We start from the raw sequence: 18,048 nt of genomic DNA, 5'->3' as shown, positions 1-18,048 counted from the left end.
TGTTGCTTAGGACAAAGCCTGTCCCTCCCTGGTTTCAGCTGGTGCCAAATTATATAACAGGTTGATGCTGGAAGCTGCCAACCTTTCTTCTCTGAGGCTTTGAAAACTTCTGGCTCTCCTTAAGCAAGCGAATGACCTGGGAAAGACCTGAGGATTGGCTTTCTCCAGCACAAACTATGGAAGTGGCTTGTTCCTTCCCCACCCCCACCTTTCTCATCCTAATCCTGAAAAGGACCAGGGAATTATTTGTTTCTATTTATTTCCATTCATCCCACCTCAGCTCTGTTTATTCTGATTGAACACCTACTGGGTGCTATATATTGTGTTTGGCACTAGTGAAGGAAATCAGCATTTACATAGCACCTACTATGTACCAGCTACTGTGCTAAGTGCTTTTTATAAATATTATCTCATTTTGGTCCTCACAACAACCCTGGGAGGTAGGTACTATTATGATCCCCATTTTACAGATGAGGAAACTGAGATCGAAGTTAAATGATTTGTTCAGAGTTACACAACTAGTTAGTGTCTGAGGTCAAATTTGAATTCAGGTCTTTCTGACTCCAGGCCCAGTATTCTATCCATTCTACCAACCACTGCCTATCAGGGAGACAAGAGAAAGAGAAGCAGAGACTATTAGAGCTGGAAGGAACCTCAGACCAAAGGATATCAGTTCTGGAAGGGTCCTAAGAATATAGGACATAGAATATTAGAGGCAGAAGGGAGCTCAGAGAACATCTGGTCCAATAACCTTATTATATCTTACTATTTTATTTTTTTTAATAATTTTTTGAGCTTTCTGTTTCTATATCACAATCATTTCCAGACATTACACCCTTCCTCTCTCCCCTCCCCATATACATTAAGTATTACCTCCTAACAAAGGAAAACAGTTTAGTTTTTTTGTTTAGGAAAACAAAACCAGTCTAGTGAATATGTGTCAGACATTATCTGCAATCTCCACTTTGCTACCAAAAAGAGGGAGAACTGTTTCATTCTCTGCTTTCCAGGACCAAGATAGAGGACATCATTTGACAGAGGAGAAACCTGAAACCCAGACATGAGTGGTAACCTTTTGAAGGCCAGGTCTAATAGTAAGTTTAGAGGCCTTTGGACTTGGTAGCCCCATGTTGCCAACACTGAGGGCCAGTGTCACTGGTAGCCCAGGTGACAACACTGAGCTACATCTCAATTCAGGGACATCTCTACTCCATTGTGTTGCCACAAAACACAACCCTTTGACCTCAAGAAACTAATTTTGTTTCTGTTTTCTGAAATATCAGAACAAACATTTCTGACATGGAGTTGTTACTTAGCTACCCTAGATGAATTAAAGTTGCTTGGCTCACACAGAATTCCATCTTTGGGTCCTGAAAGAACAGGCAGATCTGATTGCTAAGTCACTGTCAGTGATATGTGAAAATGGAGAGTACCATAAGAGTGGAGAAGACCAGATGTCCCAGTTTTCAGAAAAAGGAAAACAAAAAAGACTTTGCTAATGATAGGCCAGTGAGCTTGACTCCAATTCCTGAGAAAATTTTTGAAAGGATCATTACAGAGATGATAGGCAAATATCTAGAAAGGAAAGTGATTAAAAACAAAGAGTCAGCAAGGCTTCATCAAGAACAAGTCATGCCTAATTAACCTACATTTGCTTTTCTGATAAGGTTACCAATTAGTAGATGAGGGGAATGCTAAGGATGTAGGTTACCTAGATTTTAGCAAAGTTTTTGATTAGGTATTGAAAATTGAGAAAGTCAAATTGATTCTATTCTGTAATTGATTCCATTTTGCATCACTATTGATATTTTGTGTAACTACCCAAGACACACTTCACTTATCTCTTGAGTAAAGTTTGAAAGTTCAGTTTTTCTACTAATCACTGTTTTATTCTTTTGTCAAGGAAATTTGTTATTCTTGAAAGATGCAGGTGGATACCAAGAAGTCTGGTCTGTTATCTCTGCAACACTGACTGGACTTCAAGAAAGTATTATCACTGTCACACTAACTAGTCATGTAGGTGGACACCACCAATGAACTTTCCATAGAGACAAGATGGAAGGAGGGTTGTTGCTAGCCCTACATTCCAAATATCCAGTCAATCATATGGTCCCCCCACACCTCTGATGCTTCTACCTTTGTAACAACTGTATTGTTTTCCCCATCTCTAATGCTGCCTTCTAGTTTTTGGGTGCTCCTCATTTTTGTCCATAGAAATAATCTATCAGTTCTCATCAGGATCTTTTGGCTTGCTGGGGAGCTAAAGACCCATTTTATCAGCAACTGCTAGCCTTACCAATAAATTTAAAGTGCTTGGAACTTTGTTGCCTCACTTTACCTTAATTTCAGTCTTAACAATTGTCAGACTTTCAGCCAGGAGTTGAGAGGGGACATTTGCCCTGAAGGTTAGATTTCTCCTTGGTTTCAAATCTGAGTGAAGGTAAGCCTCAACTTTGGTGGGAAAAGATATTGCTGGGAAGTCCCTCTAATGGAATAGGTAAGCCTCTACACTGCTGAAGAAGTAGCTAGTTAAGGTTATCCTTCATTTTGGTGGGGAAATAGCTTCACAAGAATAAGATTATCCTGTAACCTGATGGGGAAGCCCTTCAAGGGAACAAAGTAATCCTCCACACTAGTGGGTATCTATAAGGGAAAATGAGATCCAGTAGTATTTGGCATCTTTGATTATTGTGCAAATTAAAAACTTTGAGATTACTTTTAGAAAATTGTGATAAATTAGAAAAATTTAATTTTTGTTTAAAAACTTTTCAGTGGGAGATTAAAAAACAAACAAAAAAAAAAACTAGCTGGCAATGCTTCTGTATGTTTATCTTGTTGTATTATCTATGTTTGGAATTCAAACTAGTTTTCTCCTGGGACCTGGTCAACTGAAAAAGAAAGAGTGAAAACTTTTTTCTTTAGAAAGATATTTTCTCTCTCTGCCTTTCTAAATTCTGGTGAAGTTAAAAGGCAGAGAAGAGACAGATAAGAAGGAATATCTGTTCCCAGTTTGCAAAAATTTATGGCATTGTAAACTAATTAGAGACTAAATTTAAGACAAATGTAATTTCTCTACTGTGAATTTCCAAAATGTGATTTGAATGCTTTTTATAAATGCTGAAATATTTTAGTGAGTTTTGGGGTAACATTCTGCAGAATTTGCTTTAGGAAATAAACAAGAATAAAACTGTGGAAGTTATATGGAAATAATACTTAGACCTTTTATCACTCTTTCCCTGGAGAGTGACAGGTTTATTGTTTTAGTGCTGGTGAAGGAGAGAGAAGTTGAATTTCCTATTCAGAAAAAGAAAAAAAAAGTTGCAGTTTGCAATAAATTTATCTGTTACTTAAGAACTGTCTATTATTAATTCGTTCCCTGTAACCATGAAAAGAGAAAAGCTTGTTTAAATCAAGGAGCAACTTAAAAGTAAGTAAAATTCAATTTGGAAGAGTGTTTTGGTGTTATTGTATTCTCTTCTGTGAATAATAAACAGAACTAATTGTTTAGTTAAACTAGAAGAAAAGTAACCAGTAGACATTGGATAAAACCATGCATTTGTAAGCTCTTAAGAACTCCAAAAGCAACAGTATTATAATTAACTGGGGTTGTGGTAAAAAAAAAAAAAATGTGCCAAATGACAAAGAAGAAAAAGATTACGAAGATATAAAGAATATTAGTTCTATAGATAGACTGGGGGTGGGGTAGCTCCAATACAATATTTACAGTGCCCACAATCACGATAAAGACCATGACTATAAGTATTGCATGACATTTGATTGCAAAATATACCAAACTCTCCAGATAGAGGACAGAACTGAAGCATTTATTTAGATACCAGAAAACCCAATCCCCAAACCAGTAAGCCAATTCCATCATAGTACCAAAGATATTCAGAAGCCATAAAAACTCCGAGAGGTACAGCATCCTTCAGCCTTCCCACAAACCAATACAAGATCAATATTTATTCACAAACCTTTCTATCTCCTTACCTGAGTGTTCTCTCTCTCCCACTGTCTGGCTAGCTCTGATTACCAGCTTCCTGACTACCAACAAGGGCTCTGCTTCCATTCAGCAAACTCCTCCCACCACAGGCTCCATGTGACTATATTTAGCCTATTAGGGGATGAAATTTATCTTCACAGCAGGGAAGCTTCCTGTGGGCTCTGCTCCACCCTTTAGCAAATTCCCTCCACCACAGTCTCCATATGATTATATTCAGCCTATTAGGGGGCAGAGTTTACTTTCAAAGCAGGGGAGGTCTTCAAATCCCCCCCCCCCCCCGCCCTAGATCTATTAAGGGGCAGGGAAGATCTTCAAATTCCCATTCCCATTACAGGGTGTGATTAGGAAATGAAGACTGGAGGAACTGAGAAAGTAGAAGATGCATCAGATCAGGATATGAAAGAACAAGAAAGGTCCAGTTTTAAAGGGCTTTAATCAAAGTCCACTAGAGGAATATATAGAGAAAGGAAGAAAGAAAAATTAAACAAGTAAGCCTTGAAAGTAAACGAGGTTTGGGGTTTTGGAAAGAGAGGTTTGAGGGAGGTTTTTGATCTCTTGAGATAAGAAAGATATGAGAAACATTATGTGGTTATTCTTTATACTATGAAGACTAGAGTAATATGTTTACAACATGAAATTATTTGAAGTTAGTATACTAAAATTCTGTCCTTGAAAGACCATTAGAAGAGTGTATTTTAGTTTTTTATATGAGAAATTTAAAATCCTCATGGAACCTAAAAGAGAAGAAGAAAAGGATGTTGAATGATTTTTTTAAAAGGCCTGGTAAATTTTTATTGCTAACTGTTATTGCAACAACATGAGAGAAATAATAATATCTATCTAACATTAAGTTATGATTAGTGAAACTTGCTATTTGAGGTAAAAATCTCTTGAAATTATAATTTGATAATGTCTTGAGTTTTGAATTCAGGCATAAATGTCTGAATTATCATCAAGCCAATTATCCATTATTTAAGGGAAACACTGTGAGTTGCTCAAAGGGAGCATGATCTGAGAACTGCTAAAAGGTGAATGTCTGTGTCTGGGAAAAGTTTAGGGGACAAGCTTGGCATAGCCCATGATAGAAACCTCTTGACTCAGTTTCCCCACTGTTTTTGAACAGGACTATTTCCCATCTGGCTAATCCTGAGCCTTGCTAGTATACCCTGTGAATAATGTGGAATTTTCTGTATGTTGACTGTTCCAAATAGTAACTATGACTCTTACCTTAAATCAAACAGAACTAAGGATGCTTTATTTTATTATACCTATATTTAGTCTTTCTGTGCCCTGAGGTTTAGACCTGGACGACCAGTCTTGATGTTGTCACAATCATGTCTCTACTTCTTCCTTTCATAACAAATCTCTCTAATTATGGCAGATTAATAATAATAACGTTCTAATTTAAAAAAATATATAGTGAATCTTGTTGCTGCAATACTCCAGTATCTCTGCACTACTATAATAGGATGCAAGTATGAAAGAGCTTGCTGTTTTCAATTAGAATTAGTGGGCAATTTCATACCCTAAGCAACTAAGAAAATGAGTTCTTGGGTTTTCCACCCCCTTGTTAGTAGTTATGATATGAGGATAGCATCTTCCTAAGGGGGGAATTAAGATAAAGATGCAAAAAATTTCTAATAAGACAATGATGTAAAAGGGCTTTCTTTTAATTAAACGGAGTAATAAACTTTGAGAAAACAGTAGGATAAGAATGTTTTCTCTAAGGACTAGAATATATGTGTATATAATTGGCTTCCAAAATTTTTAAAAAATTAAATAATGTAGTGAGAATAGTGAGAAAACATAGTGAGAAAATAGAGAGAATAGTGAGAAAAAATAGTGAGAAAACAGCAGAATAGGACTATTTTCTCTAAGAACTAGAATATATAAATGTATATAGTTGGCTTCCAAATGTTTCTAATGGATTTAAAAAATTGGATTAAGGATTTTACATGTAAAATTGCATTGACAATTGTGATGAGGATGAAATTATTTCCCTATATGAATTATCTATTTGATAACATTAAGAAAAATTTTTATAAGAATTTATTAGGGCCTGACTTGTAAAATGAGCCCTAATAAATTCTTTAAAAAGTTTTTCATTCAGCCTGTTAATAGCAGTTTCCAAAGCAGGTATAGGGTTTAGGTAAAGATAGAAATGGCAAGTGGTATTTAACAATGGAAATTCTCTGAAGTTTCAGGTGAATTATGGTTTCTTTAATTTGATGTTTTTATATCTCTATTGTTAATGAGATCAGAACCATAAGGCTTGAGCTGGTTTTCACAACATAAGCTAGTTATTGTAAAAGCAAATTTAGGAGGTTGTACTAAATTATTTTGAGTCTTATTACTGGCAGATTTTAGCAAAATTACCTAGGTTTACCTAGGATAGCAAATGACTTGGAACAAGAGAAGCCAATCTATTTAGGAGCACCCTTCAGAGTTGCCCCGAGATCAAGGCCCATTCCAGAATATCCAAGGGACCAGATGACTACATGGGACATATGGGATACAAGATAAAATGTTCTGATTAAATAGACATTGGGTGTGGGTTACTAGGATACAAGGAGACTTAATATTAATATTGATGATGATTATTGCACTCCTTTGGCTTTTCTTCCATGATGTTTATGGTTGTTGAGTTTTCTTGGTTGCCTTGGTGACATACAAATCTCTTCTCTCAAATTAGTCCTTGGTGAGTCCTCCAAGTAGTTTGAATCTCTCACTTGAAATTCAGAAACTGGCTCAGGCCACAAGTGAATCTGTCTCCTCCCTCTAGATTAAGGTAGGTTCTGTAGCTCAAATGACTTTGCAAAATCACATGGTTTTAGATGTTCTTATTGCAACTCAGGGAAGGGCTTGTGCTATGATTAATCAGTCTTGTTCTTACATTAACCAGTCAGGAGAAATTATGACAAGCTTACATTAGATTCATTTGAGTTATAGCAGAAACACAACTACCTCCCCCAGGTGACTCCTGATGGAATCCCTCCTCTTTGTTCACTTGACTGCAGAGAAATAGCTTTTTAGCCAACCTGGGTAAATGGGCCCTTACTGCTCTCTGTCTTATTATTCTCTTCAGACTTTGCCTTTGTTGTTGTATTAAAGCCTGCTCTAAACTTGCATCAGAAGAGCTTATATTAGTGCCTACTACTGATAACGGCCATGCTAAAAATCTTATAGAACTAGTTTATCTCCCATTGATCAAAGGGAGAAATTGAAAATTGAGAAAATCAAATTGATTCTGTTCTGTAATTGATTTCATTTTGTATCATTACTGACATTTTGTGTAACTACTTAAGTCACATTTCACTTGTCTCTGAGTAAAAGATTAAAATTCAGTTTTTCTGCTAATCATTGTTTTATTCTTCTGGCAAGTAAATCTGTTATCCTTAAAGGATGCAGGTGGATGTCAGGAAGTCTTGTCTGTTATCTCTGCAACACTGGCTGGCCTTTGCGATGGTAATGGTAAATTTGAAGACCTTCCTTGCTTTGAAAATAAATCCTGTCCCCTAATAGGTTGAATGTAATCACATGGAGCCTGTGGTGGGAGGAGTTTGCTGAAGTGTGGAACAGGAAGCTGGGAGTCAGGGCAGCCAGACAGTGGGAAGAGAGGATGCATCTGAGGGAGACAATTAGGCTTGTGAATAAATGTTGGTTGTTTGCCACCTGCTGTGATAGCTAGGCTTATATTGGTTTGTGGGAAGGCTAAAGGATGCTGTGGCTCTCTGTGCTGTTATGGCTTATTAACTTCTTTGCTACTCTGATGGAATTGGTTTACTGGTTTTGGGATTTGGTTTTCTGGTGTCTGAATAAATATTTTGCTTCTGTCTTCTATATGGAGAGTCTGTTATATTTTGGCAATCAAGCACAATGCAGGTATATTTATAGTGACCATTGGCGCCATGAATATTGCATTGGCACTACAGCCTTCAGGAAAGTCTGGTCTGTTATCACTGTAACACTTACTAGCCATGTAGGTGGACACCACCAATGAACTTTCCATAAAGACAAGATGGAAGGGGGGTTGTTGCTAACCCTGAATTCCAGATGTCCAGTCAATCATATTGTCTCTCCACATCTATGATGCTTCTGCCTTTGTATTGCTTTTCCCATCTATAATGCTGCCTTCTAGTTTTTGCATGCTTCTCCTTTTGTCCATAAAAATAATCTGTCAGATCTCATTCAGGATCTTTTGGCTTGCTGGGGAGCTAAAGATGCATTTTATTGGCAACTGTTAGTCTTATCAATAAACTGAAAGTGCTTAGAACTTTGTTGCATCACTTTACCTTAATTTTAATCATGACAGGATCTTTTTTTTTAAGCTTAAAATATTCTAAAATAAACATGAGTATTAGGGGGAGAAATGGGTATTCAAGTTAACAGGGATGATCTTTTTGGAAGTTAACATTTTTTGTCACTTAGAAGTTTTTTTTTTTACCTTTAGTGGGATGCTGTTTATGAGGTTCACTTAAATATTCAGTGCCATTCTTGTGGAGAAGATGGAGAGAGACAGATGAAACAATAAAAGCAATCAGATAGATTCAGAACTAGCTGTGGCCTCAGTTCTTCCTCCCAATAATTTCTGGGGAGACATGATTAGCCCTACATGGATTCCAGTCCCCTTTCCTTCCAGCCTAGAACACTTCTGACCCATCCTAGTTCTCTGCATTCTTTAGTTCTCTTGCTGGGTTGAGTCATCAAATGCTATTTTTGGCATGCGTGGGGGAGGGTAGACCATAGGTGTTCCAGGCATAATTTCTGACCCTCTGGGGTCTCTGAATTTAGGGCCTGCTCTAGGCAGAACATGATCCTGGCCTCTGATAACTCCTCATCCTCCATACATGTCTGGGCAGAGTTGGTCTACTGCTTGTTGCAAGAGGATGCTTAGGGGTAAGAATAGGGACATGTGTCGATGAGATTGCATTAAGAGGGAAATGCTTGAGTACGTCCCAGAATACAAGCCAGTGGGTCAGTCTGCATGCCCTACTGGGCATGGAGGTTGGTGGGAGAGAGGGAACCTTGAGTGAACACTAGGGATTAGTGTCTGGGGAGGAGAGATTAGATTTGTTCTATTTATCCCCAAGGGAAGAACCAGGAGCAGAGGGCAGAAGTAGCGAAGAGCCAATTTAGGATCAATGTTAGGAAAAATTTCCTAATGACTAGAACTGCTTGGAGAGTTGGTGGATTCTCGCCCCATGAAGGTTTCCAGGCAGACAACAGACTTCCTCTTGTTGAGGCATGTAGCAGCCCTCTTGCATCTTATATTTAATAAAGCTTCGCTGAATTGAACAAAAAGAAATTAAATGGTAAGGGAACAAAAGAAAAAGTGATTAATGGCCAAATAACAGACACAGCTTGGGGTTAAGGTGAAGGGAGGCAACAAGAGAGTGGCAAAATGGAAAGAACTCTGGATTTGGAGCTGGTTTCAAATCCTGCCTCTGATACTTAACCATGCATGTAACTGGATGCATCACTTAATGTATCTGGGAATCAATTTTCTCATTTGTAAAATGAAGGAGTAAGAGGAGAAAGATGGGATTCTAAGATCCTTTCCAGATTTAAATCTCTGATCTGTAATCTATTTGGGAGGATGTGAAACCTATAGTTGCTGTTATTTAGTTGTTTTCAATTGTGTCTGTCTCTCTGTGACCCCATTTGGGGTTTTCTTGACAAAGATACTGGCGTGGTTTGCCATTTCCTCCTCCAGTTCATTTTACAGATGAGGAAACTGAGGCAAACAGGGTTATGTGACTTGCTCCATAAGTGTCTGTCTGAGGTCAGATTTAACTCAGGAAAATGAGTCTTCCTGACTCCAAGTCCTTGCTCTATCCACTGTGTCACCTAGGGACCCTGCAGATTGAAAAGCTAATTGTCTATAATCAGGGCTCAGTCATTGGTCTAGAACTGTAAGAGCTCAAAGACCACTAGATTGATCAGAGAAGATCACCTAGGAGACATTGAGCTAGACTTCAAAGTAAGGGCAAATAAGTACATCATAGGTGGGAGGAAACAGAGATTCAGGTGATAATGAATCCATCAGCCTGGCTTGGGAAGACACTGTGGGTCAAAGGAGGTTAGACACTGAGGAAGACAGGATCAAATAGCTAGAGAACTGCTGTTAGCAGTGCAGGTCAAAGAATTAGGGCAGTGGAATGACCCTGAAGATGACAGTCAGGAGTTCCAGTACTGGCTCGGCCACTAACTTGCTGTGTAACCTTGGGGAAACCTCTTTAACTCTGTGGGCCTCAGGTTCTCCATCTACAAAATGAGAAAGTGGCACTAGATTAGAGGTCCACTCCCGGGTGTGGCCTGAACCAGACTAACATGTCATTGAGAAATGTTTAACCAAATTAAAAAAAATACAATAAAACATGGATAATGTTAATGTGTGGTTTTCCAAGTCAATATGCAGCAGGTAGGAATCTATTTCTATTGATAGCACTAGACTAGGTGAATTTTAACAATTCTTCTACTTCAGGATTTTATGGCTTAAATTTATAAAAGTTCAGAGGAGGGATGTTAGGGATAGTCAGGAAAGGCTTCACAAAGGAGGCAAGAGAATACAAGATGTATTTCAAGTTTGGGGAACTTGAAGTACTCAAGTATTTAGGAAAGGGTGGGGCACATACTAGATGACCAATGAACATATTGATGGTGTTGTTTTCATTTTTAAACCTAACTTTTCATTTTCTCCTTGGAGGTGGTAGCTGGAGTCTCAAGAGACTAGGCCTCAAGATCTCTCAATGGGTGGGGTTGGAGGGGGAACTTGATAGCATGGAGTTGCTCAGAGTTGGAAGGAACCTTTAAACAATGAACAAAGACCTCACCTGGTACTTCTTCAAGTAAAGCTATACACTTGTTATCTCTGGCTATGGCTTAACTCCATAATAGACCATGAGCTCAGTGATGGCAGAGACTGGGTCTTATATACATTTTATATCTTCCCCAGAACCCACCATAAGGCACTGCACAAAGAGGTGCTTAACAAATGATTATTAAATGAATAATAGCCATGGTGACATGGAAAAGGTAATAGAAGACTTTATTTTGAATTATGGCTCTGCTTTGTCCCATGTGGCCTTGGGCAAACGGATTAACCTCTCTGGATCTGTTCTCTCTGCAAAGTGTGGCAGTTTGGGTTAGATAATCTCTAGGGTCCCTTCCAGATCTAAATCCTATGAATAAATGAACAAAGACTATAAAAATTCCAAGAGACCTCAGCAATTGTCTAATCCAGCTCATCCTACTCATTTTTTATATGTAATAAACTGAGGGTCAGCAAGGGGAAGAGATATGCAAAGTCACAGGAGTGCCAAGTTAGTTTTTACAGCAAATTTCTCTGACAAAGGCCTCATCTCTCAAATATACAGAGAATGGAGTCAAATCTATAAGAATGAATCATCCGCCAATTGATAATTGAAGGATCTGAACAATTTTCAGCTATCTATAATCATATGAAAAAATGCTCTAAATCACTATTGATTAGAGAAATGCAAATTAAAACCACTCTGAGGTAACACCTCACACCCATCAGATTGGTAAATATGACAGAAAATGAAAATGACAAATGTTGGAGGGGATGTGAAAAAACAGGGACTATTGGTGGAACTGTGAAACTAGTCCAACCAATCTGCAAAACAATTTGGATCTATGCCCAAAGGGTTACAAAACCATGTATACCCTTTGACCTAGCAATACCACTAAGAAGGTCTATATCTCAAAGAGATCAAAGGAAACGGAAAAGGACCTATATGTACAAAAATATTTATAGTAGTTCTTTTTGTGGTGGCAAAGAACTGGAAATTGAGGGGATCCCCATCAATTGGGGAATGTCCAAACAAGTTGTGGTATGTGATTGTGATGGAACACTACTGTGATATAAGAAACAACAATCAGGTTAGTTTCATAAAAACCTGAGAAGATGAATTGATACAAAGTACAGTTAGAAGAACCAGGAGAACATTATATATAGTAACAGCAATATTCTAGGATGATCAGCTGTTGATTGACTTAGTTCTTCTGATCAATACAATGATCTAAGACAATTCTGAAGGCCTTTACGATGAAAAACGTTATCCACCTCTAGACAAAGAACGGAGTCCGAATGCAGATGGAAACATACTTCTTTTTACTTTCTTCACTTATCTTGTTGCTGTTTTTGTCACTTTATTTTTGTTGTTGTTTGATCTGTATTTTCTTTTGCAACGTGGCTAATATGGAAATATGCTTTGCATGACTTCACATACATACTCTATATCAAATCTCTTGCCTTCTTAAAGAAGGGTGAGGGGAGGAAGAGAATTGGGAACTCAAAATTTAAAAACATGAATGTTAAAACATTTTTACATTGGGAAAATAAAATAAAATGAGAGAGAGAGAAAAAAAAAGTGGCAAACTAACAAGTTGGATTGGAGCCCCAGGTCAGAGGGGTGAGGGCCAGGGAGATGGAAACCCTGAATGGGTTTTGCCCACATCATGTTACCAAAACTGACACACACAAGCAAACAAATTGCAGAAAAGTCTAGAGAGCAATAGTACTAGGCTTTTGTTCCCAGATTAGTGTGCAGTGGATGATCAGTGAGAAAAGTGAGGTTCTTTTCTGGGTTGAAATTTTTTGGTTTTTCTCCCTCCTCCCCTATTTCATAAGATAGGAGTAGTTGTTTATTTCTGGGTAGTATGGAATCCTGTGGGGGAGGATGGTGGGACAAGCAGCTGACCTAAACCCCAGACTGGATTATTTGAAGATCTGGACAAAAAGGGGGAAAGCTTTTTTTTTGTTGTTATTTTTATCATAATTTCAACAATAAGTATTGAATTGAGATTTTATGAGTCAATTTCTTTGGCATTCAAGGCTCTTCCTCATCAGGGCACAACCTGTATTTTTGCTCATTAGGTTTACACTGTCTCTGTCTGGGCCCTGCAGTGCTGTGGCAGGAGATCCAGGCAGCTGTTATTAAATTCTTTTCATTCCATCTTCATGAAACAGGTGGGGAAAGAGATAAGGGCCTGAGGCTGTTTCAAGAGTAGAGCACGTGGGTCACAGCCTGAACTAGAAGGAGGAATGGGGTAATCTGAGGCTCCTGAAGAGCCAGCACCACGTCTTAGAATTGGAAGAGAGCTCAGAGATAATTGAGTCCATTTTACAGATTAGGAAACTGAAGCCCAGAGAGATTTTCTAACAGGATTATGGCCAGGCTGGGACTAGAAGATACTTGTCTCCTGACTTCTAGACTAGGGTTCATTCCACTTTGTCACATTGTCTCTCCAACACAAAATCCTGTTATCACTGAGATTATGTTCAGGGTCATAGGATAGCAGAGCTGGAAAGAAATTTAATTTTTAATTTTTAATTTTTGAGGGCAATTGGGGTTAAGTAACTTGCCCAAGGTCACATGGTTAAGTTTTTTTGTATGTGTGTGTTAAGCGTCTGAGGCCGGATCCCAACTCAGGTCCTCCTGACTCCATGGCTGGCCCTCTACTCACTGGACCACCTAGATGCCCATGGAAAGAAATTTAGAACACAGAATGTTAAAGCAGGAGTTGCCAGAGCTATACAGGCCTTCAGGACTATATATACAGGACTAAAGTATCAAAGCTGGATAGGACCTTAAGAATAGTGAATCAATCAACAAACATTTATAAGCACTTACTATACACCAGACACAGAACACAGAATGTTTTGAAGACAGCGTAGAGCGTACAGTATCTTTTGGCTCTCTCAAAGGATACTGCATCCCAACCGCTTGCTCTTCAATGATCTGGGTTGCTTTTTTCCCCTCAGGCTCCTAGGGCTGTGGGTCAGGAGAAGTGGCTACTTGGGGACATCACTGTCCAGCGTCTCCTTTGGGGTTCACTCTGTCCAGATAAAATGACTTCCAGGCTGTTCTTCTTACTTACTTGAGGAATTCCTGACTTGACTCAGTCTCATACTTGGTGAATTCAGTATGTCTGGCTACCCCCTTGAACACTCTAAGCCTTCTGAATTCATTCACTTCCAATTCATCAATTCCCATAACCTATATCATTACCTTAACATCTCCCATAATTGTGCCACCTCTTTCAGATGTAAAACTCTGAAATTCCTCTTTCTGATTAAAATCTCCCCTCCTTTCTTCTATTCTCCTGACTCACTCCCATTAAATCAATTTTCATCCTCACTGTGACCTTCAGTACTTCTATCCCTAGACAGCTAGGTGGTACAGTGGTGGTACAGGTGCTGAGCCTGGAGTCAGGAAGACCCAAGTTCAAATCTGATCTCTGACAGTTCCTAGCTGCATGAACCTAGCAAGTCCCTTAATCTGTCTGGCTCCATTTCCTCAACTGTAAAATGGAGATTCTAATAATATCTACCTCTCAGGATTGTTGTGAGGATCAAATGAGATAATCTTTATGGGACTCCTGGAACACAGTAGGTACTTAATAAATGCTTACTTCCTCCCCCTCTTCTCATCTTCAATCTTCCAGTCTCTGATGACTCTTCCTCTGGAGCTTAAAAACATCCCCACTTCTCCCCATCCTTGAAGAGCCTCCACTTGGCCCAGCCATTTCCTCAAGATATTTCCCAACCTAAAAAAGTTGTCTCCTTTCAGTGCCTCTAACTTTCTCAACACCCACTCACTTAGCCCTACCACTGTAATCATAGTTTTATTTGGGGTAACCAGACAAATGATCTATTGATTGCTAGCTATATCCAATAAGCTTTTCTCAAGCCTCATTGACCTATCTGCAGCTTTTAACACTGCTGACCAATCCTTTTTTTTGGAGGGCAATTGGGGTTAAGTGACTTGCCCAAGGTCACACAGCTAGACCAATCTTTCTTTCAGCATATTATTTCTTGGATTCCAAGACATTGCTTTAATTTGGTTCTTCTCCTACCTTTCTGAATATTCCTTTTTCAGCGTCCTTGTTAGAGTATATCTTCTGCCCTGGAGACTTGGATATTTCCTAAGGTATGAACTGAACCAAACTCTTCCTTCCCTGTATGTTTGTCTCTTTTCTTGGTTTTTATCTTTTTCTTTCTTTACACACACATTCCACATGATTCCAATCCACACAGCCCCAATCTTCTCTCCATCCCCTATAGGAAAAAAAAATACTTTCTGGTTATTCCATTGGCATCTTAAATTCCACATGCCCCCCTCCAAAGAAACTTTTGATCTTTTCCCCCAAATCCGCCTGTTCTCCAAACATCCCTACTTTTGCCCAGCGTACTATAATTGTCTTGTCTCTTGTCTCCATACATTTGCACAAAATGTCTCCTACCTCTGGAAGGCACTCAATCATCATTTCTGCCCCTCTGCTCAGGTGCCACCTTCTCTATGACACTGTCCCCAATCCCCTGCCCACTCCTACCCCACGTTCTTCTAGAATGCTCTCTTCTTTTCTTGTACTGTGCTTCTCTGTGTACATCCCCCTAGTAGGATGTTTCTCGAGGGATAGGGACTCATGTTTTTGTCCTTACATTCCCTAACATCTGATGCAGTGCTCTGAACATACTTAAGAATGTAATTAAAATGTTTGTTGAATGGTTGAATGTTTGACCAGACAGGCAATTTAGACAAAGAATATGGAATGACAACCTGGAAGGAACCTTACTTAGAACATAACACAGAGTAACAGAAACCCTTATAGTCATCATATTAATCTGTCTCTTCCATGCATTTATTTTCTAGTTTATATTATTTGTGAATATGTCTTACCTTTCCAAGTAGATGAGGCAGATGGTGGCACAGTAGAGTGCCAGGCCTAGAGTCAGGATAACTTGAGTTCAAATCCAGCTTTACACTTACTAGCTGTGTGACCTCGGGCAAGTCCCTCAACCTTTGCCTCAGTTCAAGTCACTGAACCTTTCTTTGCCTGTTTCCTCATCTGTAAAAACATGGATAATAGCACCTCTGTCCTAGGGCTGTTGCAAGGATCGAATAAGATAATTAAAGTGCTGGGACATAGTAGGTGTTATATAAAAGTTGTTGTCCAGCTCTTAGCAGCTGTGCTTTATAGAATGTGGAAACTTCAACCTTAGGGACCATCAAGTCCAATTTCTTATTTTATAGATGAGGAAGCTGAGAAGAGGGGTGACCTGCCCAAACATAGGAGTTGGTGGCAGCACAATGACTAAATCAGATGAGGTCGTATTTATAAAGCTCTTAGCACAGTGCCTGACCCATACGTAGTAGGTGCTTAATAAATGCTTATTCTCTACCTCTGTCTAGCACTCTTTCCTCCACACCCAATGGCTCCAATATGTACTGCCTATCTGATCACATACTGTGCTGATGTGATTGTCTTTTCTTTCTTGGGGCTAAGGCTGCTTCCTAAAGAAACTTGGGGAAATCCTGCTGGCAGCCCCTGGAATGATTCCTGGAGCCTGAGGGGAGCTCAGGGGTAATTCTATCCTGCAGCTTCTAAAGGAAAGCAACAAACCCAAGCCACAACATCCCCCACTATACAGTATATATGAATAAGTAATTTCTTTGGCACCATAATCATTATGAGCCATCAATATTTAAATGTGATTCAGGTCACATTCAGAACATTTGCTCTTATATACAAAATTTTTAATTAAATGTAACCTTAGTGTGTTGCTACATACATACAAAAGAAATACTATACAACACAGATTTATTTTAAACTATTACATTTAAGTTGAATAGTACCATTTCAAATGAGTCAAGTTTTTATTACCCCTTCCAGAAAATCCTTTTCTATCATTTCAATTATTTTGTCTGGCTTTACTAGAAAGCATTTTGTTATTCTCCAATTTAATGTCCTTATTAGGGAAGGACTTAGCACAATGCTTGGCACATAATAGGGGTTTAGTAAATTGTTGAATGAATAAATGTATATTTACAACTCCTCCACTCTCCCATTTAAGAGAAACAAATGATTGTGCATAATACCGGAAAGACTGGTTTTTAATTTACACATTTTCCTCTTGATTAAAAATAAATAAAACTTGCTTTCTACTTGTGCAGGGCCCTTAATTTTTTCTTATGGGTGAGCCCTTTAAAGTAAAAAAAGAGGTTCCTTTTGTCCACCTTACCTTATGATTTGCCTGAGGGAGGGCACTGAGAGCCCTGCCCATATTCCCCATCCTTCCCCTTCCTGGTGTGGATCCAAGTACTCATCAGTTTTCCTTTTGGAAGTATGAGTGTGGGTACGTGCATGTCAGTGTGTGTGATTCAAATTATAAAACACAGAGCAGGGGTGGGTTATCTTGAAGGGCCAGAGCTCTAAGGGAATCAGCTAAAGGCCTTATAGATATCACAATTAGGGACCTCAGAGGCCATCTAACCTAAGCCACATTACCAACAAGTGGTCACTCAGCCTTTGCTTGAATATTTCCTGTGATGAAGAACTCATTACCTCAACCTCAACCATCAACCTCAAGTCGACTTTTAGACATTACTTTTTTTTTTTTTAACTTAACTTGGAGCCTAAATCTGCCCTTGGAAAAAAGAAAAGAAAGTCAACCTGTGGTTTCCTTCTTCTTATCAGGCTTAGAAGGACAAGCCCCATAATTACCCTTCTAGACAGCTATCAGATCCCAACTTCAGGCTAAATATTCTTAGTTTTAACTAATAAGTTTCCAGTCCCCTTATCACTCTATTTACCCTCCTCTGGAGATAGTCCAACTTGTCATAATCCTTAATTGGGTTTCCTAAAATGTGACCAAGTGGTAAGTCTTTTTGGTCACATCAACTCTAGAAGCAGAATTCTGAGGCAGGGCAGGTTTTCGATCCCCACCCTTTACCTGCCACACCTCCGCATCCTAGAACTGGAATGCTTGCAAATTTGGCCAGCTCTTCCTAGAGATTATGGAGAACTCTCCATGAATCTTATCTTTTTCTCAAACTCACATTCCAAAGACTTGAATATTTTTTTTTTTGTTTTAATTGAATTGTTTCCAGGCCTAGTTGGTCCCTGTTATCTCCCTAAAGCCCAGTAATGGGGCCATCAAGCATATGGCAGGCTCTACTGAGGTCTGGGGCTGGGGGTGATTAGTTTCACTTAAAGCCACAGTGTATCTTGGGAAGCTT

Source organism: Petaurus breviceps, unplaced genomic scaffold, assembly GCF_028583685.1.
Source record: "Petaurus breviceps papuanus isolate PSGF00001 unplaced genomic scaffold, PetGlider_PUasm1.0 90503, whole genome shotgun sequence".
Lineage (NCBI taxonomy): Eukaryota > Metazoa > Chordata > Mammalia > Diprotodontia > Petauridae > Petaurus > Petaurus breviceps.
The sequence above is the reverse complement of the archived record's forward strand: the minus strand, read 5'-3'. Positions refer to the sequence as shown.